Genomic DNA, 6,317 nt, shown 5'->3' on the forward strand with positions numbered 1-6,317 from the left:
GACTGTATCGAATGGATGTCCAAGTGCGGCAGTTTGCCAAGCATTCGCCAGGAAAGACACCCGGCCGGCCACCTTTTATACACCGGTCACCACTGCCATCCCCTTCGCCAAGTGGGGAATAGACTTGTTGGGACCATTGCCCGTCGCCCCGGGAGGTCTGAAGTTTTGCGTCGTGGCTATCGACTACTTCACCAAATGGGTCGAGACAGAACCATTGGCTACCATCATCGAGTACCAATGTCGACGTTTTCTGTGGAAAAGGGTGATCTGTCGCTTCGGCCTGCCCGAGCATCATCGTCAGTGACAACGGGCTGACAGTTTGACTGCCAGGCCTTCGCTGACTTCTGCCGCCGACACGATATCAAGCATACCAAGGTATCGGTGGCGTACCCACAAGCCAATGGGCAGGTCGAGAATGTGAATCGAACGTTGGTCGACGGGATCCGGAAGAAGCTCGAAGACATCCGAGGAAATTGGGCGGACGAGCTTGACCGAGTCCTATGGGCTTATCGCACTACCCAGCGGCGAGCGACGGGGGAGAGCCCGTTCTCGCTCGCATACGGCTTCGAGGCCAAGGTTCCAGTCGAAGTGGTCGAGCCCACCCACCGGGTTCGCACCTATTCGGATCGCAGCGAACGAAGAGAGTCTGCGGATCGAGAAAAATTTCCTAGAGGAAAGGAGGGAAGCCGCGAGTGCACGGATGGTTGAGTACCAACAGGCGGTGAAAAGATATCGCGACCGAAGGACTCGCCCGGAACCTTCCAGGTTGGCGACCTCGTGTTGCGCGATCGACAAGCCAGTCAGCCCACCGAAGGAGGCAAGTTTACAGTTAAGTGGGAGGGGCCATACCGTATTGCAGCGGTGGTCCAAGCCGGAACCTACAAGTTAGAGACTGTGGAAGGCAAGCCCATAGATCGCATATGGAACGTCACTCATTTGAAAAGGTTCTATCAGTAGAAAAGGATAGGCCGTGTACGGGCTCGAGGATTCCAAAAATCTAAATAAAGCACATGGGTTACAGCTAATCGTCCCAGGGACTCGGCGAGTATATATAGAAACAACGGGGCACTGACCCTAAACCGTTTCTGAGAAAGTAAAAGCCTAAAGAGTCACCTCGACTGAGGGACTCGGCGAGAAAGAGTTAGGAAACAAGGGTCCAGACCCTTAGTCGTTTCCGAGAAAAAGCCAGAAGGAGTCGCCTCGACTGAGGGACTCGGCGAGTATATATAGAAACAACGGGGCACTGACCCTAAACCGTTTCTGAGAAAGTAAAAGCCTAAAGAGTCGCCTCAGTTGAGGGACTCGGCGAGAAAGAGTTAGGAAACAAGGGCCCAGACCCTTAGTCGTTTCCGAGAAAAAGCCAGAAGGAGTCGCCTCGACTGAGGGACTCGGCGAGTATATATAGAAACAACGGGGCACTGACCCTAAACCGTTTCTGAGAAAGTAAAAGCCTAAAGAGTCGCCTCGACTGAGGGACTCGGCGAGAAAGAGTTAGGAAACAAGGGCCCAGACCCTTAGTCGTTTCCGAGAAAAAGCCAGAAGGAGTCGCCTCGACTGAGGGACTCGGCGAGTATATATAGAAACAACGGGGCACTGACCCTAAACCGTTTCTGAGAAAGTAAAAGCCTAAAGAGTCGCCTCGACTGAGGGACTCGGCGAGAAAGAGTTAGGAAACAAGGGCCCAGACCCTTAGTCGTTTCCGAGAAAAAGCCAGAAGGAGTCGCCTCGACTGAGGGACTCGGCGAGTATATATAGAAACAACGGGGCACTGACCCTAAACCGTTTCTAAGAAAGTAAAAGCCTAAAGAGTCGCCTCGACTGAGGGACTCGGCGAGAAAGAGTTAGGAAACAAGGGCCCAGACCCTTAGTCGTTTCCGAGAAAAAGCCAGAAGGAGTCGCCTCGACTGAGGGACTCGGCGAGTATATATAGAAACAACGGGGCACTGACCCTAAACCGTTTCTGAGAAAGTAAAAGCCTAAAGAGTCGCCTCGACTGAGGGACTCGGCGAGAAAGAGTTAGGAAACAAGGGCCCAGACCCTTAGTCGTTTCCGAGAGAAAAGCCAGAAGGAGTCGCCTCGACTGAGGGACTCGGCGAGTATATATAGAAACAACGGGGCACTGATCCCTAAACCGTTTCTGAGAAAGTAAAAGCCTAAAGAGTCGCCTCGATTAAGGGACTCGGCAAGGGAAAATTAGAAGGTAAGGGAGAAGGGCTCGAAGCCTTAGAGATTTGTCAGTATTAAAAGAATTCGAAAACGAAGTGCGAAAGAAGGGGGAGTTTTTTTTTTCATTAAAATTAAGGCCGAAAAAGAGGCCAGCCTTTACAAAAAAAAAAGGGGCTATCTTAAAAGGCCCTAAGCTACGAGGGATGGGGTGTCGACGTCGACCCCTTCAACTTGCGCCCCTGCCGTTGGTCCAGCTAGGGGAACAGAAGAAGGGTCCTCCGCTTGAGGAGAGGACTCGATAAGCTCTGGGAGCGTCGTCGTGGGAAGAGTCGACGGATCAGCAGGCGCTGCCGGCCCTTCAGCATCCAACACCGGCTTGAGGCCCCAACCCTCGGGAGTGAACGAGGAGTCGCGAGCCAGCAACGTGGCGTGGATCTCTGTCTGCGCCTCGCGGAAACTGAGGCGGTAATCGCGTTCGCCCAGATCCAGAAGGAACTCGTCGCCAGCCACTCCTTGGCCACCTCTTTCTTCCGGGCCTCCACCGCCGCTCTCACATCCGCCTCGAAGGCCGCCGACTTCTTGTAATCTTCGACGGAGGTCGCGGCGATCGTTGCCACCTTATCCCTTTCCTCCTCCCATTGACGGGTAACCCTCAGCAGCTCGGAGTTGTGCACCTCCACCATCTTGAGGTGCTTCGCCTGCTCTTCCAGGAAAGCCTCCTCTGTTTGGCGCAGTTTGAGAACCGTGGACCGCATCTCGGTCCTAAAGTTCTGGAGCCGCTTGCCCATCTCCATCTGAAAGGTGAGGTTCTGCGCAGTTGTCACGAGTCAGACAAGGAAAAGAAAGAGCAGAGAATGGGAGCCGAGTCAGTGACACTTACGCGGTAAGATTGGCGAAGCGAGGCCTCGAGGATATACCCGTCCCCCAAAGCTTGCGTCGCCGCCACGTCATTAGGCAGGAGAACGTCGGCGCACCACTTGCGGACCGAGGCGGCGCCCATCCAGATTTGGGCATCGGCATCCACCTCGTGGCACAGCTGGATCTTCTTCGGAGTCGGCCCCTCCGTGTGCTCGGCAGGGCGCTTGGAGCTTGGGCTTTCAGTCGAAGGAGGAGGTGGCTGCCGAGTGGGCGACACCACGGGCGATGGCGTAAGATCGACCACGTTGTGAGAGGGTGGAGGAGTCGGCCGAATCGCCGGCGACGGCTGAGAGGAAGAAGCGGCGGCGGCACCGGTGGAACGCTGCGTCAAGCGATGCCTCATTTTTTCAGCCCTGTCCGCCATCTCTGGAGTCGGTGCAACGGCCTCGTCGGAGCTGGAGGAGTCAGAATCGTACGGACCTGCAAGAAAACCGCATAGTTGTGAGCGCTTCGGGTTAAAATGACAAATAAAGAAGTAGGAGCGAGTTGAGAACGGGGTAAAAAAAAGACGCTACCTATGGTGGCCGCGCCCTCCGGCAGTAGGCCATGCTTGGCCATGGCCCGGACCCGGGACCAATACTTGACCGAGTACGGCCCCAGGCTCTTCAAGAACTCGCCGCCTTGGACAGCATCTTCCGTAAAGACGGCGCGCCGAGAGCAAGGCTTGAAGAGAGTCGCCGGCCACAGGGTCGGAAAAGAGAAGGAAGAAGAGCGGGGTCGGACGAAAAAGTAAAGAGGCTTCCACTCTTTGATCGAGTCGGATAACCCCTCGAAGTCCGGGGCGGCGACTTGAATGAAGCCAGGCGAGTGAGAGCCGACTTTGTTCACGGTAAAGAGGAACCGGAACAAGTCTAGATCCGGCTCGCACTGCCACCAATGGCAGAGGTTAATGAAGCTGGTAAGAAGGTGGTGCGAATTGGGCACTAACTGGCCCGGGACCAGGTTATAGTGCCGGAAAAGAAGTGAAAGAAATGGGTGAGGAGGCACTCGGAAGCCGAATGCGACCGAATGCAGGTGAATGCCCACAAAACCCTCCGGTGGGTTATGGATGGGCCGATCCTCCGCCACGACAACCATGGCCGAAGGGCTAAGCAAAAAACGGGCCATATCAAGGTCCGCTGCCGTGGCACTCGACGGGAGACCAGACGGTCTGACTATCGAGTCGAATTTGCCTCGCGGCCGTTCGACGCCGTCCGGCAGAGCCGCCACCGTGGTTAGCGGGGCTGGGCTCATCGGAGTGGCCGCCCCAGAAGAAGAAGGGGTTGGAAAAGAAGAAGAAGACACCGCCTGGAAGCCTGCCGGCATTTCCAGACGGCGGACAACAGAAGAAGAAGAAGAGGACGACGGCGAGGTCCCCGCCGGATTGTCAAAAGACTGACGGCGGGTAGAAGAAGAATAAGAGGAGGAAGACATTACTTACAGATCTGAGTTGAGACTGGGAAAACGATGAAAGAGCAAAGAAGCTTGGGTGGAAACTTGAAGAAGAAAAGTAGAGGAGAGGAGTCATTTAAAAGAAAGGGGAAGCCCGGGAAGCCGCCACGCGTCGCCTCCTCAGTGGAGGAATCGGAGGCGACAAGACATCGAAAGGACGCTGCATTTAATGCCTCGATAGACGGGGCGACGGTTCAGGTCTAAGGCTAGCCTGCAAGCGGCGCGTCTACCCTAGACCGGGGCTGGATAGCTGTGACCCGGCCTGCTAAGCCGTAAGCCCATCAAGGCCGAAGCCATGGGGGCCCACCAAGATCATGCTGGAAGTTTCTAGAAAAGACCCGGCTGGGTCCGGCCAACTGAAGGGCCCGGACAAGCTTCTGGTCGCGAGGTCGGCCGATGGATTCGGCGAGTCCCTCGCTTAAGGGGATCAGTCGGACAAATTCTAAGAGCCGGTCATGATAACGAGGGGTCGGCCAAAAGACATGCGAAACCAAGAGTCGAACATAAAAACATGATTTTTATTCCATGAAACAGGGAGTACAAGGCCGAGGACTCGGCCACACGCATTACAAAGAAAAGACGGGCCTAGGGCTTAGCTTCTTTCTCCTCCGCATGACGCACCGGCTGCGGACCCTCCAGGAAGTAGTGGGGATGGAAGGGCAAAGGACTCGGCTCAGGCTCGGGCTCGGGCAGTTCATCCAGATACACTGCGGGCTTCCCATCAACTACCATCCGCAGGGGCCTTTCCAGAGCACTCGGTGACATAGCTATGCCAAAAAGAGGAGGAGCCTCCCACTCTATGTCCTCCTCCGGTTCCGGGTCCTCCACCACAGGTTCCATCTCGGCGTCATCTGGCTCTACGATCATCAGGTCAAGCATGTCGGGAGGCACCACGATAGGGTCAGAGGTGGAGTCGCCCACCAAGTGCCCTCCATTAGCCGCCCTTTTCTGCCGGAGCTCCTCCAGCCGGGCGTGCTCCTTGTTGCGAATAGACCAGCGGCGATCACCGTCTCTGAAGCTCATGGCGTGAAGTTTTGGAATGAGGAATGATGAGAAACATAGAGCCACCAAGAGCCCTTATATAGAGCCTTGAAGGGGCGATAACCCAGGCGCAAATCACGGAGGGAATCATAACTGACGTGTGGGCGGTGCGAATCTTTGTCAGAGATTAATCCCATCAAATCAGCTCGGGAAGGGCGAGATTCGCACGCTAGACTGAAAAGCCTGACTCGCCCTGGGAGGCGGAATGCCTTACAGGTGTCAAACGAAGGAAGGACTCGACATGATGGCCGACTCCTCAACCATTCAGGCGAACGAGTGCACTAGCAATACGAAAGAAGAAGCAGAATGCAAAGGGTGTTTTATTATAATAAGAGGAGGTGTAGGTTACATGGAGCTTATTACAGCGAGAGTAAGCAAATGCTCCTAGAAGACTACCCCTCTAGAATATAAGGCCAACCCCGGCCTACGTGATCACTCGCCCGGCGAAGAGGAGTCGCTCCCAAAGAACCCTCCCGATGGTCCACGAGGGGATGGGCAAAGCGAGTCCCAGAAGGCCGGCATGAGTGGTGGCACGATCAGTTCTTCGTCGTCCGGGTACGTCTCCTGGTAGCGGACGTAATCTTCCTCGTTCATCAGCCCCGTAATTGGACCATCCAGGTCGCCCAGAGGGATGGAGAAGGTCATACGGAAGGTCAGTTGCTCCGGGACCCTGGTCCACACAATGTTATGTGGACCATAAAGAAAAGTACATTTTTAATATTAAGGGCTTGTTTGGTTATCAGCGGTTAGCGGTCAGCGGT

The sequence above is a fragment of the Ipomoea nil genome, unplaced genomic scaffold (genome assembly GCF_001879475.1).
Source record: "Ipomoea nil cultivar Tokyo-kokei standard unplaced genomic scaffold, Asagao_1.1 scaffold2036, whole genome shotgun sequence".
NCBI lineage: Eukaryota > Viridiplantae > Streptophyta > Magnoliopsida > Solanales > Convolvulaceae > Ipomoea > Ipomoea nil.